The sequence below is a fragment of the Pholis gunnellus genome, assembly GCF_910591455.1.
Source record: "Pholis gunnellus genome assembly, chromosome: 5".
Lineage (NCBI taxonomy): Eukaryota > Metazoa > Chordata > Actinopteri > Perciformes > Pholidae > Pholis > Pholis gunnellus.
In genome coordinates this window covers 24,004,047-24,028,159 of record NC_136531.1, presented here as the reverse complement: position 1 = coordinate 24,028,159, position 24,113 = coordinate 24,004,047, and the positions used below count along the sequence as shown (strand labels likewise).

Below are 24,113 nucleotides of genomic sequence, written 5' to 3'. Positions count from 1 at the left end.
AATAGATAATCTGTATCAGCTCATATATATATATATATATATATATAGATGGAAAAACGTGATGGAGGCATCTCTAAAAGTTACATTTGCTCCCCATTTCTTTCTGCTGATCCGATCCGTGACTCAGTTGTGATCCGTTGCACCTCTAACGTATATATGCATTTACAAAACATATGGTAAAGATATACACAGAGGAAGCACACACTGTAACAAATTGCTGTAAAAATACAAGAAATTCTCAACAGCAAGGTACTGTTCTTCGTAAATACAGTTGAATACAGTTAAATCCAGCAAAAGTTGAGGCCTTGGAAGAAAAAAAAAATTAACAGCAGCTACTGTCCAATCTTGCAGTATACTACAGTATTTTTTCCTTTTTCAGTTGACTAAGCCCGCCCCTTACTCTTCAACAGCACACGGCATCAAGTATCTACTGCTTAGTTAGCACATAGTCAACCTAAAGAAAATGAACAGAAAGCTTTAGATATCATAGACCGGTGATTTTATTCAGGATGGAAGAATAATAATAAGAGGGAATTTGAGAAGACGATTTTCAACGGACTCTGACCGAAGCACCGAAGCAGACCGAGCACCACCTGCTGCTTCAGCTCGCCTACAAACACGCAGCGGACACCGTCCATCCTGCCCCTGTGGCTCACTGAACAAGGTAATTTAGATGTTATCAAAGTTAGCTTGACCGTGTTCAGTCATTTTGTGTTGAATCTACATTGTATTGTACTGATTTTTTGCCGATAACGTGACTTGTTGCATGCTAACATGCTAACGAGCGGTGCTTGCAGGACAGCGACTGCTGCAGTAGCTCACGCGGTTCACTGTGCATACGTGGTGACCCGTGTGTTAGAAAAGAATGGCATGCGATCTACCGGCGTTACCAGCGAGAGTTATTTCATTTTCATAGATACCTGATTGAATTTCTCAGCAATTGAATCAACAAGCTGAGTTAATATATATATATTTGATATGGTTTCAGAACATTAACTATAATTGTTGTCTGCATTAGTTGCTGGTGACGCTGCTTGATAAGCATTGAAGCCACGTCGTCTGTGAAGGCATCCAGCCAAGCTTCATCACGTTGCTGCTGCGGTTTTCTCCAGCTACGATGTGTTCAACTTGCAATACCAAGAGGAAGCTGCAAGGACACTGGAGTTTGTTCAAAGGTAAATCTTCTGCAGTCTTAAATATTATTTGGATATTTTTCTGAAGGTTAATATGTTGCAACATGATTGAGCTTGTAGCCTTGATGTGAGAACGTGTAGAACAAAAATCAGACCTTGTATGTTCACATTTTTTGCTTATATGAAATATTCACACATATGTTAGATGAAAATAAGATTATTCTCTCATTGTTAGTAGACACAGAGGTCAGAATACTTGTAATTTGTATTTGTTTATTCCAATGGGGTTTAGTATTAAGTGTGAATATTCTTTACATACCACACCTAATATATATATGCTTTCTCTGTTATTTAGGCGCTTCATTGGTCTCAACCTGGAAAGGGGGACAAAGGCCAACCAGGGGAAGGTGGTGTCCAGAAAGACAGGGAAGCTGGTCCAGAAGAAGGCAGGAGCTGTCAATCCCCATGTGGCCACCCTCATAAAAAACCTCCTGGACTTTGAGTGTGGCTTTATGTAGTCCACAGCACATCTCCACATAGGAGGAAGGAGAGATCGCCCACACTGCTGGTGTTCTTTTTTCCTTTTAAGGTAACAAGTTTCAAAATTGTGTTCTGTTCAGTTCTATCGAGTTGTCTCAAATGTGCAGTTCCAGATTTGTTCTTTTACTTGCTTTCTATTACACTAATGACCATAACTAAATAAAAAAGTGATACTGAAGGCGGGGTACATTTAGTAAACTATAAGAGTTGTATATAGATTGTTGCGAATCTGTTTAACATGATGCAGTGTTCTGGTCTGATTGTATTGTACAATAACGTAATTACTGACAATGTTTTTTGTTCTAATTTACTTTAATGAATACAATTTTATATGGTGCTTTTAATATTTGTATTTTGCAAAAATGTGATCACTGTAAAATTGTCAGTTATTGAATGTGTTTGACACTGCATTGGCTTTAATAAAAGCTTTTTAATGTAAGGCCATCTCTTGTTTGAGTCGTTTCTATGCTCGCAATTTTCAGGGGTTTTATTTTGAAATGTAACATTTTAAATCATTAGCTTCTAGCAGTGTCATACTGTAAATACATTCTACGGTAATGAACTGTTCATGCATTTTCTATACAGCACTGTACTGTCATACTTTTTTACAGTATGAAACCGTTGTTGTACATTACAGTAGGTATGCTGTAGAATTACAGTTAGAAGCTGGAGCCTGTAGCTGCCAGCTCTTTACTGTAATTTAACGGGGAAATTTGTTACAGTGCAGCTACTGCACGAGGCAAATGTTAAATGACTGCTTGTCTGTCCCCTTCAGTGAACTGCATGTTTAAATGACTTGTGCAGACAGAGTCAAGCTGCGCGGAGACTGATGCGAGCTGAGTTGCTTCCTTGATATTCTGACGTCTGTACAGCTGTGTGTCCTGTCTTTCTGGGTCATTTCTGTTTCGCTCGCGATCCCGGTGGACTCTGCAGAGACGAGGCCCTGCACGACAGACAGTGGCGAAGCCCACGACTTCTTCTGCCTCATCAGACACTCACACACACACACACTTTGAGACCAGCTGACACACAGGGATGTTATTCATAAGTTTCTGGGACAGAGTCAACCTCGGTGGAGCTATGAACTCGGTGCCTGTTCCCACTATGCCGTTTCCTCTCTCTCCTCTCGGTGTCACCTGCTCTCCTCGGGTCCTCTTCTCTCACCTCTGTCGGTGCCCTGACTTCTCTCACAATAGACTCACAATTCAAAAAGAAATAACTCAGCTACTGTGTGCCCTCTTTGAGACACGGATTGCACTCCATTTAGAGGCATGCTTTTCAGCATTTCTGAGTGCTTAGGAATTTGTTTAACTCAGCTTCAATATACACACATATAAACTGTATATATATACGTATATAGGCCTGTTCTGTAATGCTCCTCTTGCTGGTGGCATTGTGCCCCCTCTTGCCTCCTCCTCCTGCTCCTCCAGGCCAAGAATGCCCAGGAGGAGCAGAAGGTGACAGATGTACACTACCTGCCACGCTCCCCTCCTTCTGCACTCCTCCCTCCCTGTACCCGAGTCCTTACTTCCCCATCCCCACACACCTTCGCCTCTACATTTCCTGCAAACCAAACCCGCCCGCACCTCCTGCCACTTTCTTCCTGTCTACCTCTCTACCAAGCCAGCTCTCTCTCTCTCTTTTCTCTCTCCTCCCTCCTTCTCCTCATCTATCTTCCCGCTCTCCTTAATCTCCCACTTTTTTTCTACCGCCGTCCTCCAGCACGTTATATGACACATATTGACTACGAACTTTGATGCAATACATTTCTTAACACACACACACACACACACACACACACACACACACACACACACACACACACACACACACACACACACACACACACCCACGCATGCAGGGAAACCAATATGTTGACAGATGCACTCCTTGTACTCGCCACCTATCCTTCTGTCTTCTTGTTGATTCTCTTTCCTATAATGTAGCTCTGACACCTAATGAAAGTCCTGATCGTGTACATGAGTGTTTACGCATGCAGGTACTTCTTGACATCACAGACACACTGATGCAAACATCCAATCACTCTGCAGGGGTACCAGACGACATATGTACCCTTCCCCCTGTCTCTCTCAGCTCCCCCCCGCAACACACACACACACACAGTTGTTAAGGGGCTCAGCAGGTACAGTGGCATCTGTACGCCCAACCCGACTGATGGATATTTCATGTGGTGGAGCGGCGCCGGACACACCACACAGTTGCAGGTAAGCTGGGCCTGAGTCGCACAGTTGGGAGGCGCACCCATGCTGTGCTGATCCGCGGCCCACATCAAGGCTCGCCTGTTTCAGCGGCTACGAGAGCTGAGTCATCTGCCCTGCAGCTTGCCACATTGCGCTCTACGCGCCGCTACGCCACGGCTGTAGCCTTGGGGTGGAACTGTTGGTCGTGAAATAGGAAGGAGTCGAGCTCAGAGAATGGTTCTGAGGTGGTGAGACCGAAATAAAAGCCGAGGGCGGTGGTTATGATGAGCCATCCACATACCAATGCTGTACATCCACAGATTGTGAAACTAAAACACATGGCTGGAGATCAAGAGAGAGAAAATCTAAGTGAGAAAAGATTGATGAAACTCAACTAATTTATTATGTTTCGGAGAGAAAACAGATCAGTTATTCATTACCAATAAATGACGTGCGCAGACAAACATGAAGCACCCACTGAGAGGCACTCATGAAGATGAAAGAGGGGGGGGGATGGGTGCGGGAACGACGAAGAGACGGGATTTGCATAGACAGGTCAAAATATTTTAGAGGAAATAAAAATGACTTAGAAAAACATGTCAAAACACATTCACCTCACGCACCATCACCCTCCCTCATCCTCTTTCTCCCCTTGATTCCCCAAACCTCGGACAAGACCCCAGGAAAGAGATTGAAATGTCTTCTGTCTGCCTCTTCCCCTTAAACGGGGCCAGACATGGCCCCGTTTGGTGCAGTGTTCGGGAGACGTTTTATTAAATATAGCCACGCTGCCATATAGCTATCTGACTGCACTTAAAATAGACCCTCCACATGCTGCTGCAGTGCTCTCGCTGGAGTTGGGATATTATGAGAGCGGGTGGACCACAAAGCACTAGTGCTCTATCATGAGCTCAGAAATACTGTACGACTGAAGACAATTTGGAGCGTTATATAGAAAATATCATGGCGATTAGATGACGGAGTGGGTACTGAGGCCAGGAAATGTGGTGAGTTGCTGCCCCGGGAGAAAAGTTTATCATGACTGTTATTGCTGGCCCTCCTTCATAAAGATTTGTACGTCAGTATTCCTTCAAACCCTGGTGTCATTGCTTTAATTCAGGACAAAAAGGTTATGCGCCGCTGTGAGTCGGATCATTACCGGTCAAAGGTCAACATTCTCATTCGGTATTGATCCGACGGTGATGCCTGAAGTGGTTGTGTGTATATGATTGAGATGAAAGTTGTTATTTTTGCTTTTTTACAACAAATTCTGCAGTGGAATGTAAAGTACACATTACACAACACAACATAATACATAGCACTCATAAGATACTTGCCCTATTATTTAGACATTTAAATACTAGTACTTTAAATTGTGTGCACACTTCTTGACCACAACAAACCACACCTGTCAGTGATGCTGGGTGTGATCAGAGGTGTAACACACTGGACACTGAAACACTGCTTTTCAGTCGGGTGTTAAGTCACACTTGAAATACATTTGGCCAACAGTAATAACGTATTTTTATTCCAGCAGAATGTTTTGTATAGGACTATATAGGACTAAGTACTTGTTCAGCATCGGTATAAGTTTAGTCCAGAACCTCAGTAATAGGTTGAGTATGTATTTGAAGGAATAGTTTGGGTCTTTTCAAACAGGGCTTTATGAAGTACTTATCCATAACCAGTGTATTGAGCAGAGTACTGCTGTGGACGGGGGCAGCAGCAAAATGTATTTTAGACTAAAGGAGAAGGTCACCTAAACAAATCAATATCCATTTTAAATGTATGTTTAAATGTACGAGTATGCATACCTGCACACATGCGACCAATTGCATCATGAGCCTCCTGGGGGTGATAATAACTAGAAAGTGCACAGACCTCTGGCAGATGTGTCTTTTATTACCACTGCTGGAATGTTTGATTGAATGAATACATCCAACAATCCAATGATTGCCTGTGCCCCCCCCCATATAGACCGCAAGCATATTAGACACGTTTTTCACTTGCAAGTCTCCTCCGAACAGATATGATCTCATTTTAATCTAAGCAGCTTCACTGTAGAATGCTTCTTCTTGACTGTTGAAACGCTTGAAACGGTCAGTCCTGCTGTGTCTCTTTATCTCTTTATCTGTTCGCTCTGTAAGCCGACCAACCTGCAGGACTCTGCTGTCCACCAGCTGCTAACAGTTAACCAGCTCTCCTCCTACTGACATGAACATACACACGCTGTCGTAGTCAGTGCTCCGTTCAGTTTTTCATTTGTTAAGTGTTGGGAAAAAATGAATGACTAAGGATTGTTTGCGTCTTCAAAAGCCTGTGTCCTCATGTGAAACTTTGTGTGAACTTCCTCTGACACTGAGTGTCTCAGCTGGTTTGTAGATTAGGTGTCACAGATGACTACTTGGTGAGCATTTCATCTGATTGTCCTATAAGAGATAATAAACCTGTAGAAAATGTCAATACTTACGCAGAGCTGATTTGCAACCATGACTTCCTGATTACGATAACGTGACCTTTGTACTAGAATGAATCGTTAACAAGTGATGTTCCAAATTCTCTACGCAGACTGCGCTGTGTGAAAGGCAATTCGTGTGCTATCCTTTGTGACAAGAACTTATCGTAAATTAGCCTGTGCCACCACACTGCCTGTTGTTATTCAAGTATACTGTATATAGCAGAGACTCAGAGACAGACCTCTGAGCAGCCTTGATGCATATTCTGTATGTGAATCAACTCTGTCTCCGTCTTGCAAGGATAAATGTCCTGTTTAATGATTTTTACATCGGCCTCGAGTTAATTTTTCTAACATGACGGTCCTTGATGGTCCTTCGAGCCGGATCTCAATACCTCCTCTTCTCTTCAGCTTTGAACCTGAAACTGTGCACAGGGGAGCATAGGACTCTCGGAGAAAGCCCTCTGCTCTATTCTCACACGAGAATAGTTTGGCAAATTGAGAGGCCAGGATCTGCTGTAGAGGAGACGGAGTGACGAGATCCTTTTCTAACACTAAGTGACAGTTATACATACATACATACATACATACAATCGTCTTACCTCGATGTGCAAATCAAGAGAGGAGCAATTTAATCCGTAGTGGTAACAAGAATCCAAACTGAGGCGGTTGTTAATCACTTGCGGCCCCTACAGGCCGGTTAAGACTAGCGAGTATTCAGCAGTAAACAACGGTATAAAACAGTCAATAAAATATGTTTTCAAAAAGTGTGAATCACACCAACCACTAGCATGTCTTTGACAGCACACAGTCATACATGAGCACAAGAAATATGAGGATGATGGGTACAGTAGTAGACTAACCAGGGACAGACTGATGTACACATAACTTCCTGGCGGAAATAATAAATCTGCTATTCAAATAATTGACTCTTTTGGGGGGGACAAGCAACAGAAGAGAAGCCAAAGTGCTTGATGGGCCATCCTGGCTGCCTGAGGATGATTCAACATACATCAAAAATAACACTTGTAGTGCAATTTTGTTGTATTCCCAGCAAACTGGATCGTATACCTTTTCTCATCATCTCACATCTTGACAAACAATATAAAGTGCGCAAGTTCATTAGTATCCATATACTGAGACAGCTCACACAGCACACTGAACATACGACAACCACTTTGGCCCCTGGAAAAGATAAACCAAGGGCATGAAAGCATAACAGCACTCACAATTATGTCAAAGAAGCACTTCTGCCGCCAAATATAAGTCAATATCTATAGTGAAAGTGGAAAGCTGATATACACAAAAGACTATCTTCTCTATATATTCCATGCATAACTAGCCGTGGGCATAAATCTGCCCTGTATGGACCGCATTGACAAGAACACCGCTACATTTTGTGTGGGCAGGGGAAATGAGTGTCTCATTTCCAAGCTAGCTGACAATGACACTCAAAGTTCACACACTGAAGGCAGTGATGTAGCTCTTCATTACATATACAGTGTACAGTGTACAGTACATGATGCACAGCGAGCCCATTTAGAGAGAGAGGCACTTTTGATACTTTGATGCCATATAGTCAAGTGCATGTACGGGTGGACCATATATCAGCAGAGATATGGAGCTTCTCTCCTCCATCCTAAAGAAAAGCTGACAATAGCAAGGCTGATAGAAGTCACTGCTTCACTCGAGGGATGGATGACAATAACATTGCTGTGTGTGTAGGTGTGAGATGTGTGTGTGTGAGGAGTAACACAGTGTCATTTGTCATAGCTGTGGTTTAATGGCACAGTCAAAGTGGCAGCAAAAATCTCACACATGCATTAACCACGACCTTCGTTAGAATCGGTGGATGATACACCAAACATGCACGTTCAGATGTTGAACAAATAGTTTTCTAATTTAAAAAAATAGAACACAAACAATTATCAAATGAAAAACTAGAGTATTGATTGGAAACCAGCTTGTTTCATGAGATGGCATCCATCCTCATTTTCTCTGCATATTTTCTGATTTAGAGCTATTAGTGGCATTATGGCTCAGCAGTGTTAAAAAAAAAATCTCAAATACACATTTTATGAAAAAGTTGGCTTTCCATCTGTTGTTAATGGAGTTGCTCCAAAATGCATCTCAACGTTGGCATCCCGAATTGTTACCGTGGCTCTGTTTGAGAGACGCTAGGTTTCACAAATATTGGTTGAACTCTTCAATGTCAAAAGGAAAAACTTATGTAAATTGTTGTCCTAGCGGCACATTTTGCAAAACCAACCTCCAACACTTCAGCACTATAAGTGAGGCGTTAAAATACCACACTTCACACGACTGTAGTCGGCATGAAGCTGAAATAGTTTGCAGTTTCTATAAATAATTTAGCTGAAGGTAATGTAAAAACAGGCTACAAGATACACATGGTGTGCAGCTGTTACTCACACAAAGGGATGTGCACAGACACACAGAAACACGGCCAAACGTCAAATGGAGGGAGACGTTTCTTGTTGGTTATATGAGCTTTCGCAAGTGGTCCATGCCAAGGTCTACACACTGAAACGACGCATGCGCACCAGGATGTGAAAATATCACACACACACACACACACACACACACACACACACACACACACACACACACACACACACACACACACACACACACACACACACACACACGCACACACACACAGACACTGCAGAGCAATCACCGATGGTTCGGTCATGCACTCCTAGTTCCTCAGCCAGCCACGGTGGAGATGCTGTTGTCCGATAAAAATTGTCATGCAGAGAAACCTTGCACACTCTGTCTGATTCGTTTTATCATCTTACAATAAAAGACAAAACTGAATGATTTATTCTGGTGCAATGGAGAGCGCTAGTCCCGAAAGGGGCTAATATATGAATGACATTAGCAAGAAGCTATCATTTAGCTGCCTAAAACACAGTCATTACCGTCTAATCTTACAATCCTCCATTGTTTTGCCCACCATCCCAAGCCGTCCTGCAATCACCCGGTATAATTTAACTTCGAATCCCACACCTCTGTATTCTTTACTTTGTTTATCGCAGAGTGCCTGGGGACGGATGAACAAAGTGAATCAGCTTATTAGATGCTATTCGTGTATGATGACTTTTGCATTTACGGTGGCTCTGAGTGGTCAAACAACTCTTACGGATTGCCCGAAAAAGACTACAGAAAAACTTCTTTATTGACAGACTAAAATTTCTGCGTCGAGTCTGACTTGTGATTTACACAACGCAAGGTCACTTTTAAACGTGCAACACTTTTGGTCAAAAAATACGTATTTGATGTGCAAATGCCTTCGACTCTGAAATACCCATTCACTCCATCCTTTCCTCTTCTACTTCCTGACCTCTTGTCTCCTCCTGTCCTACCAAATCCCCATTCGTCGCCCTGATCTCCCTCTCCCCATCTTTCAACCCCCTCCTCTCTAAATCCCTCATTCCCTCTCTCTCACCTCAACCTGTCTGTGCCCTCCCCTGTTCTGCCAATCCTCTATTCCCTGTCCTCCGTCATTGCAGCGCTGTGAATTTGCATTTAAACACTGTGCCTATTCACTGGGTTACAATAACACTGTCGCTCCGCTGATCTAGTCTGAGCACAACAGCAAACAACAATCTCTAAGAAAAAAAACCAACAACCAAAAAAATCCCCCCAAAGGAAACGTCACGCACGGAGCGTGCACGCGCACGCGTGCAACCACAAAGGGAAGGAGAACACACACACATGCTTTGGCTTTGATTAAATGTGTAAACAGTGATGTAAAAGTGGAACGAGGGAAGTGAGTAATGATGACAGACCGGAAGCATTGAGGACACATACAGGAACATGTGGAGTTTTGCTCATAGTAATTGGTAAACAGTGATGTGCGTCTGAAAGGGATAGAGTGTCAGCGCGGCACGGCTGACGCGTCACTCAAAAGCAAACAATGGCCCTGAGCGGTTTCAGTGTGTGTGTGTGTGTGTGTGTGTGAGAGAATGTGTAAGTATGTGTGTCCATGTCCCTGAGCTGTCCCCTTAGGACGGGATGCCAGTCAGCATCTAAGCAAAGGAGGAGAGCAAATGAAATATTGATCTCTGATAGGACGTCGAGCACTGTGTCGACTGGCTCCTCGCTGCATCTGTGGGTTTATGATCTCCGTCAACACACAGATTTGGATAACTAATGCTCATGAGTCATAAATGTTGTCGACGATAAACAAATGTGACAGGACGCCGAAGGTCTCATGTCCCGGTCATTGTCACACCTGCGGGGAGATGCGGGCAAAGTGCCTCGTTAGACTGTTTGGCAGGAAAGCAGTACAGTTAATACAAGTGCATCATAAACAAGATCAGGAAAGCATTTAGTTTGCATTAACGTTGCAAGAGCAGGACTAATACTTGACTTTTAATGTTTTAATACCAATTTTTGCTAGGAGCAAGTATAAAAAATGTAATAATAATGTATCTGCCGATTTTCTGATATAAACACATACAATTTAACTGAACCCTTAAATTATGTTCAGAAGTAACTGAGATAGGTACCCGGGAAGACATTTTACATTGGTAAGTGCTCAGACGATGTTATGGTGACAACATTTCTAAATTACCCTTTAAAATACATTTTTGATATCACCGTTCTGCAATATAGGGCCCTATGATTTCCATGATGCGGAAAACACAGACGGAATTTGATGATAAAACTGTAATTGCACTGTGAAAACACGGAATATCGTAGAATTTCTGAGGATGCAATTTATGAAAATCAGGGGTTTCCCTGCCATTTTCACAGCACCTGAGCTGACTGAACAAAAGTAAAATTTGCTATGTTTTGGTTTCATACAGCAACATCAAAGAAGCCCTCTGAGACAGCTAGCAACGTTACACACGACTTTAGCCCTGATTTTCCCCTCGCCGTTTTTGGAGCTGCCCAACAGAAGCCCCAGATCAAAGAAAAGTATCGGGTGGCTCAGCACTCGCTGTTCAAAGGCACGTGTCTGGAGTTTCGCCGATGCATCACCGAGCAGGCTAAATATCGGACCTGTCGGGGAGATACAGCCGATGAGAGAGCAAGACACGTGTTGAGGGGAAACATTGGGGGAGGGGTCCCAAGTTAGTCATCCAAAAAACAGAGGAACTCATAACCAACAGCTAAAATTAGAGCAGTTGAAGGATGGTATGTTTTGTTTTAAAAGTGCATTGAATCACTTTCTTTGGTAAGAAAAATAGTGCATCAAATCATTGATATTCACTAAATTAATATCCTTACTATTTTCTTTTGAATTTTTTTATTTTTATTTAATTCATTCACTACCCGATTAGACACTTCTTTTGATGACCAAATGTGCTTCAATAGTAAAACTTAGAATTTAAAAAAAGGGAAAATGTAACAGATTTCATTGGGCCCTACTCCATCATATATATATTATATATTGATTAATCTTTGATTTGCAGACAACACGTCTACAGCCATGTTAACGGCTGTGTGAGGCTGTACTCACTGTGGTTCTTTGAGCTAAATGCTAACATCAGCATGAAAACATGCTCACAATGACAATGCCAACATGTTGATGTTTAGCAGTTATAATGTCTACCAAGTTCTCCACTGTAGTTTAGCATGTTAGCATGCTACACTTTGCAAATTAGCACTAAACACAAAGAAGAGCTGAGGCTGTATCAAATGTCATGGCACTCCATCCAATACTTGTTGAGATATTTCAGTCTGTACCAAAGTGGTAGACCGACTAACCAACAGACCGACAGAACGACATCGCCATAGAGTCACATTGTTAGCTTCAGTTCATCTCACACAGTATTGGAAGACCTTGATGCAAATCCTTACCTCAGGATGGGTATCAGAATTTCTGTTTCCTTTAAAACATGCTAATAAAAACAAACTACCATACAAGCCACTAGAGAAAACCTACTGCAAATAATCAAAGCCTTGAACTTTGCAGCTTTGATAAAGACAAGGTGGCGAATGAATTCAATTAAATATTTTCTTCAATGGCTAGTAAATCAGTGCTGAAACTCCCTCCAAGCTCAGGGTTATACAGGGACGCTCATAATAAAAAAGTAATTACACCGACCTCGGAGTACTTGCAGATTCATTCCACTTTCATATTGTGACATAAGGGAAAGTCAAGAAAATGCCACCTGAGCGCAACACAAGTAAAGATACAGGGCTGGATAATATCTGCGGATTCCTGTCTTTTATATCTAACCAACTGTAAAAAAAAAAAAGGCAATTAAGGAAGGAAAACTTTGTGGGATGGTGCTGCTTGACGGTCAGAGAACTTTTGATAATGTGAGTCACAAGCAACTTATCACAAATTGAAGGTTATTGGGTTAAGCTCACCAGCACAGGCATGGCTGAGGTCTTATTTGTAGCATAGGGACCAGTTAGCGGAAGTAAATGGATATTGCTCAGAAGTCCGTCTCTATAGCTGCGGAGTTCCCCAAAGGAGTTTGCTAGGCCCCTTGTTGTTCCTTATGTATATCAACAAAATGATAGAGGCATAGAGTTACCGGTTCCCATACGCAGACGACTTAGCTCTGGTGATTGTTGACAAGAACTTGGCTGTGTTCCATGAAAGGCTTAGCGAACGGCTGACTGACATCAGTGGATGGCTCTCTGATAAACTTTCCTTACACCCTGCGAAAACATAATCAATTGTGTTTTGCTCTAAACCCAGATTAAACAAAGCTAAGAATTATAAAATATATTTTAAGGGGAATGACATTTCCGTTAAAACATCTGTCAATTACTTGGGCTGTACACTTGACGGCAATGCAGGGGGTTAATGTATAACCCTGATGGGGGTAGGAAAAGTGAAACGCCAGAACTAAATTCTTGGCCAGAAAGTCGGAAATTTGTGGCATCCAGCTTAATCCATTACCACTTTGATTATGCTAGCAAATTCTGGTACTGTAGTCTTCCAAATCGATTGAAAATAAAACTGGAGGATTCCCGAAATAAAACGATTAGACTGGTTTTGGGTATCGTTCAACAAGAGCACATAGGGAGGAATCCGGTTCATGCAACTAAACTTGCTCCATGTGGGGTCTAGAGTGACAGTAAAAACAAAAAAATATTATAAAATTGTAAGGCTGTAGCCAAAGGGCAACCTCCGGTTCTACCGAGTGAAGCCGAAGTGGAAGTGTCTAAAAACTTGCATTCTCTCTACTGGCCATCAGGGGACGACTCTTCGGGATGCAAAAAGAAGTCAGATTGTATAGAATTCTATGAGACAATGACTCTTGATTTATTACCTCAGTAAACATTGTAAACATGAGTTTATGGTTTAAATCTCTAGTTTCAAGTCTTCTTCAATACAGCATGATGTTCATTTCGTAAATTATGGTCCATTTAGAGTCAAACAGACCATAAAGCAGAGTATGCTTCTTATATACAGTCTATGGGTCTAGCCCCAAAATTGCTTAGTTAAATAAACTTCTTCTTGCAGGTCACAAAGGCTCACAGGCACAACACCAGGTTCAGTGTAGCAAATCTGACGCTGGTAAGAATCAGTAGCCAGATGGGTAAAAGTTATTTTTAGATCGGATGCCCATGATTGGAATTAGCTTCCTTTGGCATTAAACAGACTGCAAACCCAGTCACATTTAAGGTAAAACTAACACACTGGCTTTTAAGTAGCTGTAAAGATAGTTGTTAAGGCAGGGTTTAATGGACCAGTTTAATGGACCAGACGAATGCCCGTTAATGGCCAGTGTGAATATGTCCTGTATATTCATGTTTTATTTTATTTTTACTTTGACTTCACTATTTCCACGGACCACAATGGAAATACTTCCTCTGACTTTTTTGTATTATCTATGATGTGCATGTACACTGATGTTACAACCATTTGAGTATCTGTTTTTTAAGCTCTGACAATGACCTGTAACTGACCTAATAGTTATATGATAAAATGATGAAGCGTGGTCTTTGTATTGAAGGGTAAATAAGGTAAAACTGGAATAAATCCACACTGCCGCATTGGCTCCAGCAGTGAATGGAGGGAAGTTTAGGGAAAAGGTGGGCGTTCACTACACACACACACACATTCGTGGACTGCACATATGCACACATGCAGTTGTTTAATGGTGTGCACGAGTAGAAGGAATAAAGTAGCAGTTTAAAAATACTTTGCAGAAGCAGAGTGTTATAGAGCTCTCTGCACTCTGTCTCCTCATCATCACTTCCAGAGGTTAAAGATAGTGTGTGTCAGTTTGTGTGTGTGTGTGTGTGTGTGTGTAGGTGTGTGCGCGCGCGTGTGTGTGTTTGTGTGTGTGTGTGTGTGTGTGTGCGATGCAGCTCTGCTCTGTATTCATGTCTCGTGCTGATTGTGCTCTGAATGAATCTTGCTCCAGCCTGCTGGGTAGAGGGTGTGAGAGAAAGGGGGGGGGGAGAGACAGAGAGAGGACAGAAGGAGAGGTAAAGGGATGGATGAAAGCAGAGAGAGAAGGGAGGATTAGAGGGGGTGTAGGAGGATTGGAAAAGTGCGTGTGCTGAGGATTTTTCTCCCCCCGCGATCAGGTGCAATGCGGAGAAGGTGTTAAGATCTGCTGAATTTGCTTACCCATAAGCTTCAGCGGGTCACTGTGAATAGGTCACTGCTAGGAGCAGGAATTGTGGTTATTGAGAATGAAGCCAGATGAAGACCTGCATTAGTTCTCTTCAACATTTTTCATCAGATAAAAAGCCTACAGGGTGTTGGGAGCAATAGCAATTAACAGCTTATGAAGCTGGTAATTCTTAGGACACTATTTAACACATCTCTTACACATATTAAATCACAGGCAGTTACTATAAATGCTCCCCTGTAAGCATTTATCCTGCTTGAACCCTTCCCAAATTCATAACTGCATAGCTAAAGAGTGAGGTAACAGTACTTGCGGGTCTAAGATGTATGGATTCCTACAGTGTATGTATAAAACTGTCCTATATACGAGTCTGGCCTACAAAAAACGTTGCTGTATTTCAGACCTGTTTTCGTCTGCTGCTATTTTTTCACCTCTTAAGTGAAATTGTTCATTCTGAACTTCTTTACACTTACTGATATGTTGTATTATGGTCAGGATCAGCACTCGCTTTGGGGTGGACGCAAACCTAACAGGCTTGAATATTCAGCAGAGTCACTAGAGTTCTTCTCAAACCCCCATTTGTATGTTCAACATGTTAATAGTTAATAAGTGACATCCATACGAATCAATATCGTGCTGTTTTTACTATACTATTGTGAAACTGCAGGTTTATTATTAAATATTTTGGATTTTATACATTTCACTAGACTATTATGAGCACAAAGAAGCCTAAAAAACGGATTTCCTGTATGGCACATCCAGTTTAGAGAGCGCTTGGATTTGTATAATCTACTTTTTAGTGATGTAACGCAGTTATATGCCTAATCAGTCATGTTGCAGTTTACATTAATGTCTGTCCAAAATCTCATTACTTCATCGTTTTATACTATTAGACATTTGTATGAAATTGTCATAATTAGCAAATTAATTCTTGAGTCCTGGCCAAGAAGAGCGAACTTTGACAACCAAATTCTAAGCAGTTCATCCTCGAGTTCAGGTGGACGTTTGTGCCAAAGTTGAGGGTTTGTCAAAATTTCACAATAATGGGACAGACGTGAGGTCACAGTAACCTTGACCTTTGTGTTAACGGGCGTTCCTGAGATTCACGTTAATGGACTCGACGGACGGATGGACAACCCGAAAACAAAATGCCAGCGGCCACGGCTCTCGCCGGGCATAAGAAGTGGTTCCAAATGGCTCCAGTACTTTACATTTAAACACACTCACACTAATCAAACCCACGCCTGCACATGCGAGCTTGACTCTGAAGAAAATAAAGTCTCAAACAGAAAAACAAAAACGTCTCAAACAGCTTTCAGAATAAAGAAATCCTGGGACCGACCTTGTACCACTAGGTGAAATACAACCGCTGGGTACCACACATTGTTCCGTCTATTTGGAATAAACTCCTCTCCAACAAGATTCACAGATGCCATATATCCGTCAGCTAAACAGCCAGATTCACACGGACGGTGGACTCCAATCTGTTTCTCGAGCAGCTGTATCTCATTGGTTCATTCATCAAAGCGTGCTTCCTGTCCTCCGTCTCCCACCGGAACCAATTTGTTCATAACCCCCATGAATTCTGGCACCCTTGCCCCCATTGTGGAGACCACTTGCTACATAATTAGTCTGTACCGGGCATTACCGTCACAGTGACAAAAACCTGACCTTATCCGGGATGGTCTGTAATTCTGGTCTGCACTGAAGGAGGCGCGGAGGGAGATGGAAGGCGCACGAACGGGAGGTGATAAGGTACGAGCAAAAAGTGAGTGAAAGATTAAAAATGTGTTATAATTGGGTTGCGCTGTTAAGGGACCAAAGAGAGCGAGGAAGATGGAGGGGGTGGGGGGGGGGGGGGGACTAGATCAGGACAGGGCAGAATTAGAAAAGGACCAAAAAACACAATGAAAAGGTGTGTTTTCATGTGGAACGGAAAGTTAAAGGTAAGGCACATGTACTAATAAACGGGAATGATGAGACACAAATAATGTGAGAGAAAATATTCATGAAACAACACAAGTCGTATGAAGATAGAGAAAAAAGCACACAGTCGGTGCAGAAAATGTGAGAAATATATCTTCCCGCCATGGAGGGATTTATGTGAAGGAGCTAAGACTGGAAAAAGGTGAAAGATGTAACAGTGGGACAGGAACACTTTGGTGGATTGCGAGGCCCTTTAAGTTGTTGGGAGGAGGGGGGGGGGGGGGGATTTACTGTTTAGCCCTGCCTTTAAATCTGACAACCGGAGTTTAATTCCCTACTCAATATCTCTACTTCAAGGAAAAAACTTAATTACTAGTACTTACTGTGACGCCCGGTCTAGGGGAACCTGGACGCAGCATAGTATAAGGTCTCCCCCCTCTCTCCCACTCCCAAGAACGACCAGTTATTCTGTAATACAGTCCATCATGTTTAATCCTCACATCATCGGTAGTAATATACGTCAGGGTGAGCCTGGCCCAAAACAATAAACAAAACAATCTTTATTAATCCACTACCTAACCTACTCCCAAACTGAACAAAAGAAAAGACAGGCAGCTCACCTAACTCCCTACCCAAAACAGGAGAAAACAAAAGTATACAATAGAGCGACTCACCCCTACCACTACATGGACTGTTAGTTTATAAAATGTACTAGGACGGTCCGGTTGGGAGCCGGGGAGAAGAGAGAGAGACCCGGCCGGCCTCCACAGGTGCCTTCTCATGTCCCGCCTCATGAGTCCCCAGTCCAATCACCTGTCATCTACAGGATTCACACTAAACGGTCACAATACACAGCGCCACCCTCAGGCAGGGAGGCACACCGCATATATAATCCTGTATTATGACTCGCAGTCATAACACTTACACTTTTTTGGATGCAAAGCACCACATGGTTCTAGAAAGTTTTTCACTTACTCACTCGTTCTAATTCAATGATTCAACCACAGGTAGTGAGTGTACATCCACGGGGTGTTACACTGAGAAAAACTGAGCAAGGAGCGTTCAATCTCTGTCTTGGTCTTATTTAACCACCACTAAAATTGTCCCCAGTCTTTAAACAAAGGTTGTAAATACTGCCATGTGGACATTTGACTCCTTGTGATGCTAAGGGCAATGTTTTTTTTATTTTTTTTTATAATGATGTTTTGTTTGTAATTTTTGCTCAAAATGTCTACATCATCATCATCCTCATTTTTAGCAGAGCCACCAAGTCCACAGAGGGGGTACGTGGGTTTGGTTGGACGGGTCAACAAAGTGTCGGACTTTGACACAGGGGACCTCTGGCCACATTTTTCCACCAACATCGATTTCTTTTAAGCAGGATCACAATTGTTCTTTGAGTGTCTATTTTAACCCAAACTACAAGCTTTCCCCTCAACCATAGCATTTTATTTAATCACAAAATATGTTTTATTCTTCAAACTCCGATTTGCTATGGATGTGGAGGGCACCGGCAAATAGACGAATCCGGCTGATAGCAGCGACAGATCAGATAATGCAGTATGTCTTCCTGGAGGGCAAAGACAAACAATGTGTTTTTGTTGTTTTATTTTGAGGAACTTGTACTTCTCGCTCTAGTATGTGCATGACATTGCCGGTAATGCAGATTGAAAGTGTGTGTAAAAAAAACATTGAATGTAAACAATGTGGTCTTCGCGGTACCTTGAACCTTTGGATGAAGCTGCTTCTATTGCCAAATCCTTCATCATTATGGAACTGTGTGATTTGGGAAACCGGAGAAACAACATGTCCAAACCATTTGTGCTCTGAGACTTTGAAGTAGAGAAAGCAGGCAGTCATATGTGGTCATATTTAGAGGAACAAGGAATTACAGAGAGAATGCACAAGCGGGTCGATCATGTACAAAAATAGCCGGGTAAAGAGAGAGGGATACATACTCGCAGAAAGAATTGACAGTACATGCTATGTGAAGTGTTAGAGTCTGGTGTGAAAATAAGCAGTGTGCTGTATTTGCGGAGTGTGCTGCTCTGAGGTCAGATCCTGGCCTCGTTGATTGGCAGCTCCGCTTAAGTCCACAATGACAGTAATGATAGGATGGTGTCGAGCAACACCTACCCTCTTATTAAAACCCGGGCGGGTGACACGCATCCACTTACATGCGAGCGCCGCGTGTGTGCTCGGTAAGTGTGGCCGAAACGCATCCTGTGAAACATCAGTGCAATAAAACTAATAAGGAACGAGGGTAGAAAAGGTTAATAACCACCCTATTTAATTCAGGATTAAATCTGCTGTAATGAAATCACAGAGCTGTGCTCAATAAACTGTTAAATGTTGCACTTCAGGAGAAGCACGCCATCGCCTTCTGATCTCTCCGTGCAGCAGTTGTCTTACCCGCTGAGGGCTTTTATTTTGTTAATTCATTCCTGGAGAAAATGAATTGGAGGAGCGGATGCCATGTGGCCTGAAAGCTGTCGAGCGATTGGTTGACTGAAGTTGTCTAACTCCTGTTTGCTGAACTTGAGTGAGTTATTGCCATGGTGATGACTCATGATGTGTGGGACATCAGAGGACAAACGGAGCACATTTTGCAGAAAGGTTTTGGGCGGGATGCTCGGGGACACGTGTGTCTCTCTGCTTGTTTGTGTCTATTATTGTGAGTCACACTTTGTTGGAAATGCCAACGAGACAGATCGAATCAGTGCGGCCCGATACATAATTCACACAACATTTTTAACAACTCATTTTATCTAACAGCAACAGACTGAATCAGAGCCAGATGTTGACGAGTTATGGACCTTTTACCTCCATTTGTCCTTGAAGGTATAGCATGCGAGGAGGACACAGACCAAATGATGAGCTGAAGTTATTACATGCCTGAGTTTGTTTTCATGTGAAGTAGGGACCCGTCTCAACTCGTAAAAATCCTAGAAATGTATTCTGGATGCTTTGAAATAATTCATATGTCTGCGTATAATCAATCCATATTAGTAGTGAACGGTTCACAGAGTTGCAGACTGATGAGGGGAGAGAAGGGAGGACATGAGATGGATGGAGGTGCAGCCGGTGACATTAGATGATCTTTAATGAGGCGGCACCAGAATAAGGTGGGGCAGCTATCAGTTTAAACCTTTACTTCTTTTTTGAACGAAATGCTTCAATTGAATGTCTCGCACTCTGCTGTGTTCGCTCTCATCATCGTGTCTGTTTTGCTTGGTGTTCATCATGTACCACGTAACTCCGACACAACTTCTTAATGACCTCAGAAGAATGTTAGTGACAATGCATTTTTTAGATAATCCAATGGATTTGAAATAGTTTATTTACGTAGGAGAATGTCTTCAAACTTTAAAAGGAAAACAATCCGTCAGCGAAAACATCAGGATCACCTCATTTGAAGATGCACAGTTTTCATTGGACATCGGTGTAGCGTTGTATGATCTAAGAAAATAGAGACGACTAACACCGACAGACAGAGACACAATTTCTTGTCTTTGCAGATAAAAATGTATAAAATCTGAATGACTTGTTTATCTTACTGGGCTAATGGATCTGGTTCTTAGCATCGGCAGTACGCTGTAAAAAAATGCTGGCTAGTTTAACTTAAAAACATAACTTTCTCTGTCACCTTAAAAATGTGAACATTTTGCTGGAGTAATTTGTTCAGTCTTCACATGAGCTCTCTAAACTCTAAAACAAAGCATGCTGGGAAGTCTGTAAATATGCTCATCGTGTCTCTCATGAAGCTTAATTTGATGAGTTCCCTCAGCAGTAATTTCATCCAACTCATCATCCCCTCCTGTTGTGTTCGTTTGTTCTGTCCCCGGTCCCCAACGGCCACCGTAATAATACATATATTATCAGCTAATGTTCTGTTAGATCTTATTATCAACTTACGGTCTTGTGAACATTACAAGTCAGCTATTTATGGTCTGCAGGCCTCGTTGATCTGAGCTCACGCAGTACGACTCGTTACTCAGATGAAACATAATGAACTATTTATCAAAGACTACTTTGTGTCAAGGTTTAAAGAGGACATATGTTATATTAAAGTTAGAGTTTGTTAAATATCTGCAAGCTATTAGCGCTGATCTTTGTGAATTGTACTGTTTGCAATGAGGCTCTATTTGAATAGAAAGTGGCCAATAGCACAGGAGCACTGAGATGCTATTAGCTCGGCAGCACAGTTAAGGGTGCATTCCGCAGGTGTACAAAAGTCAAATAAAACACCCGAAATGTTAATATTAATTTATTTTGTGTGTTTAGATGCCCCGTGTGGACAAAGACGGCAAGCTTACAACAATCATGGTAAATAAACTAAATTATTCAGAAAGATAACTTGTAAATTGGTCCAATTCGACTGGAACTGAAGTCAAATGAGCAGTTTTAAGTTCTGAAAAGTTCAATTAACTTGAAAATGATAAAACATACATATAGCTTTTACATTAGATTAATTATAAAATCTTAATCGACTCCAATTAAATTGGTATATGATGTTTAACACATTTAACTGTACTGCACTGCTCGTAACTTACACACTGCCGGTACAGCGTGTTCACATTTGTTAATTATTCTAATCCTCTGACACGTCACCGGTTTGTCTGACACTAATTGACCTTCTGTTCTTCACAGATTGCAGGTTAATACGGTGAGATGATTTAGAGTACAGCCATCGAGCTCAGGCTGTGTCCTGAGCTCCGTCAAGGGTTCTGCCGCGTCAGCAGAATTATTACGAGGTAGTTTTATTTGTCTTTTTTAATAAAGCAGTCAGATTGTTTTTACAGTAGAGGCATTATTGTTTACACATGTATATGCACACAAGATTAACTGACTGCAACTTTACAGTCAATTAAGTAAAGATAATATAGACCTGAGAGGCCGCTGCCCGATTTTAAATGCCCGCTGTGATTTCTTTTTAATTTAAATTAGATTTAGATTGAGCATATTTCTAATAAATTGCAATGTGTGTTCATTGCACATCCTTGTTTCAACACTATCTGTGGACTCAATTTAGTGAAATTATATTTGTCTTAATATCTTGGCACTGATCTTGCATTATTCATGTTTAAAAGTATTGAATTGATTTCAATAAAATGTAAGAGCAGCAGATACACAAATACTTTTTATTTATATGGGGCACCCCAATAAATGACTGTACTGGCAAACGTGACACATACACAGTAATAATGGGAAAACATTTGAAACATGTACTATACACTAGCCCAATAACAAAATATTCTGCTTATTCTACATAAATTATAAGAATTGTAAATAAACTGTACATTTTTTAAATTAAATAATTTATTATTTTTCTTGGTATCTTCGCCATTAACTGATACGCAATAATGATTGCAGGGTAATATGTATGTTGATGTTGTCCAATGTCAAGTCTCTATTTGATCCTGTGAGAAGACAATAGTATGGTATACAGTAGTTCATTTAAACCATAGACTGTTTATAAGAAGTGGACATAGTCATCCTGACATCACCCATTGGTTTGTGGACTGTCGCCTCGAGTTTGGTATTTCGGCCATCGCCATCTTGGTTTTTGCAACCAGAAGTGACACGAGAGGGTGGAGCTAAATACAACTGAACACTGAATGAGACATTTTTAGGTGAATGGTTACAATTAACCTACGTAAACTGAAAACATTGTGAACGTGTTAAAGTTGTAAGACGAAAAAGACAACTCTCAGACCGGACAACACCGGTTGTCAATCAAAGGGTAGCCAGGTAGACCTTGTAGCATACTCAGCTTTATGGTCTATTTGAGTCTAAATGGACCATCATTTACTAAATGAACGTCATGCTGGATTGAAGAAGCCTTGAAACTAGAGATTGAGACCATAAACTCATGTTTACAATATTTACTGAGGTAATAAATCAAGAGAGAAGTAGAGTAATTTTCTGTTTTATTTTCTATACAATCGCACTTCTTTTTGAAACTGAAGAAGTCTCCCCCTGATGGCCATTAGAGAGAATGCAAGTTTAACAAACTTCAGCATTGGCTTCCCTTTTCAGAACCGGAGGTTGTCGCCTAGTTAAGGTGCATAATGTGTGTGTGTGTGCGCTTCATATTTAGTATTTAGCATGCACTGGGGTCCGTCGTACCTACCATACGCCACTGTCTTTTAAAGGTGAATGAGAGGATTTAGTGTGATTGCATTATTGAGGCCAACAGGGGCCACTTGAGCAGGTACCAATAGTTCACATCCCCCCTATATAAGTGTAAAAGCATTGTTAATGATTCCCTTCTTCTTCTCTGCCTGTTTTGCATTCATTGGTCGTTATACTTGCAGTTTTCTTTTATATCCAGAATGACTGCAACATATCTCCTTGAAGAAAGAATGAAATAAAGACAGCAAAGAGATAATAAGGAGAGAAATGAGAGCAAGAACTGCGGCGTTAACTTCCATGTTAACAACAGTGTCTTGTTCACCTGGAGAGATGTTGCCTCACAGCGACACTTACACCTAGGCGCTTTCAACACAATGTTTTCAATGTCATTGTAATCATTTTAATCCGTTTGTTTCGTGTGATTCAGTTAGATTCAACGAGGGTTTCAAGAGAAAAGAAAAGAAATGCTGCTACCTCTCAGTACCTCTCAAATGTTTATTTCACTGTTAAACGTAAACTTTACTGTAGATGATTGGTTGAATCTGTTCGTGAAGACACCGCATTAGGTGAGAAACATAATATTGATAGCTCTTAAGCGTTGAATGTGTCACAGTAACATGAACATCTGCATGAGCCTAGAAATGTAGATGCTGAAGCTCAGTGAGTCTCTGTTTGTCCTTTCCTCTCCCTCTGTTTTTCTCTTCATAAAAGTGACGTGCTGTCTATAGGCACTCATTTGGCAAAAAAATTACTAATTCAAACAAACCCGGTGGCCGTGTTTAAGTGAAGGGTCCACAGTTTGTTTGTCTTGTGCACACACTCGAGGCCACGTCGGCGATAAACAGTCTGGTTTGGCACTTTTCCACGGATCAACAGGTGGTTGTAATACGCCGACAAAAGGCAGTTTAGATGACGACTGTCACCAAGTAAACATGGCTGTAAGCATTGAAGGGTTTAAACTTTGAAGTAAAATCGGCTTCGGAAATGTTTTAAGAAGAAGGAAACGTCTGCTACGTCTGCTACCTCGAGACCTGGAGGATCCACACAATGCAATCAGGCGAGTGACACTGAATGTAAATAAAACGTTTGTTTGTTGGCAAGAAAACTCCACAGAAGGAGAGTTTAAAGGTAAAATCCACAAATCAAA

The 24,113-nt window shown here is 41.7% G+C and overlaps 1 long non-coding RNA gene across 1 annotated transcript; it reads left to right on the top strand.

Annotated features, from left to right (window-relative positions):
- Positions 1–266: 266 nt before the first annotated feature.
- Positions 267–2,198, top strand: LOC306695508. The gene is made up of 3 exons (XR_013767077.1): positions 267–664; positions 1,019–1,175; positions 1,489–2,198. It is a non-coding gene; the product is annotated as an uncharacterized lncRNA (long non-coding RNA).
- Positions 2,199–24,113: the final 21,915 nt, after the last annotated feature.